This window comes from Oratosquilla oratoria, chromosome 3, assembly GCF_046742065.1.
Source record: "Oratosquilla oratoria isolate Oo_2021 chromosome 3, ASM4674206v1, whole genome shotgun sequence".
Classification (NCBI taxonomy): domain Eukaryota; kingdom Metazoa; phylum Arthropoda; class Malacostraca; order Stomatopoda; family Squillidae; genus Oratosquilla; species Oratosquilla oratoria.
The window spans coordinates 22055431-22057265 of NC_134779.1; positions in this window are offsets into that span (position 1 = coordinate 22055431).

Sequence of the window (1835 nt, forward strand, 5' to 3'; positions counted from 1 at the left end):
GATGAAAATGATGCAAGGACTTAGAAATTTGCCATACGAAAACTGGGTTAGGCACCTTAACTTACACTCCCTGAGGAGACGAAAAGTGTGGGGTGGTAATATAGAGGTATTCAAATGAGCCAAGTGTTTTAACGAGGATGATGCATGCAAGGTCATCATATTGAGACAGCATGGCAGAAGTCATTGTAATGGATTTAGTTTAGACAAGGAAACTGGAAAGAATTGGTTTGCGAATAGAATAGACTTAATAATCATGTGGTGACCGCCGTAATTTTTTTTTTTTTAAAAAAGACAAGCCCACCGGCTGCGCCGGTCCGGCTACGCCGGGGGCCTTGGCCTGCGGCGCTGCGCCTTAGGCGCGGGCGCTGCGCGCCCTGGGCTACGCCCCTTTTTTGGAAAATAAAATATCAAACTCCTATTGCTTTTTATTTCTTGTCAACATCTAGCTGTTCTCGCAAGTCCTTCGAGTTCTTCTTCTTCTTCTTCTTCTTCTTCTTCTTCTTCTTCTTCGAGTTCTTCTTCGAGTTCTTCTTCGAGTTCTTCGAGTTCTTCTTCGAGTTCTTCTTCGAGTTCTTCGAGTTCTTCTTCGAGTTCTTCGAGTTCTTCTTCGAGTTCTTCGAGTTCTTTTTCGAGTTCTTCGAGTTCTTCTTCGAGTTCTTCTAGTTCTTCTTCGAGTTCTTCGAGTTCTTTTTCGAGTTCTTCTTCGAGTTCTTCGAGTTCTTCTTCGAGTTCTTCGAGTTCTTCGAGTTCTTCTTCTTCGAGTTCTCCTTCTTCTTCGAGTTCTTCTTCGAGTTTTTCGAGTTCTTCGAGTTCTTCGAGTTCTTCTTCGAGTTTTTTGAGTTCTTCTTCGAGTTCTACTTCTTCTTCCTCTTCTTCGAGTTCTTCTTCTTCCTCTTCTTCGAGTTCTTCGAGTTCTTCTTCTTCTTCTTCTTCTTCTTCTTCTTCTTCTTCTTCTTCTTCTTCTTCGAGTTCTTCTCTTTCGAGTTCTTCGAGTTCTTCTTTTTCGAGTTCTTCGAGTTCTTCTTTTTCGAGTTCTTCGAGTTCTTCTTTTTCGAGTTCTTCGAGTTCTTCGAGTTCTTCTTCGAGTTTTTCGAGTTCTTCTTCGAGTTCTACTTCTTCTTCTTCTTCGAGTTCTTCGAGTTCTTCTTCTTCCTCTTCTTCGAGTTCTTCGAGGTCTTCTTCTTCGAGTTCTTCTTCTTCTTCTTCTTCTTCTTCTTCTTCTTCTTCTTCGAGTTCTTCCTCTTCTTCTTCTTCGATTTCTTCGAGTTCTTCTTCTTCTTCGAGTTCTTCTTCTTCACCGTAGTTGGCGGTGTTACCGATTTACCACCAAACGCGAAGGGTCAGTTTATTTTTTACTTATATAGATAACTTTATGGATAGGGATGACAGGTGGTAAGGGACATGGAACTGCCTAGTGTAGGCCTTATGGTCTCCTGCAGCCAAGCAATGCAGGGTGATGCAGGTAAGGTCATCATATTAAGGAAACAGGGCAGGAATCGTAGTAATGATTTTAAATTAGACAAATTTGGGTTTAAGAGTGAAATAGTCAAGATCTGATTTACCAACAGAGTTGTTCTCGAATGGAATAGACTCAGTAACCATTTAGTGAACTGTATAGTGTAGGTCTTGTGGTTTCTTGCAGTCTTTTCCATTCTTATGTTGTTCTTATGTTTTACTCTTTGTTCCTTTCTTTTTGGGCACTTAAAATTAAAGGATTTTAGTCCGGCGAGCGAGAAATAATAATTACTATAATCACTGTTAACCCACTATCGGAGAAATAATAACGGAAAGTACAGAGAAACTGTATATTTCGACTACTCTCTGTAGTCCTCTTC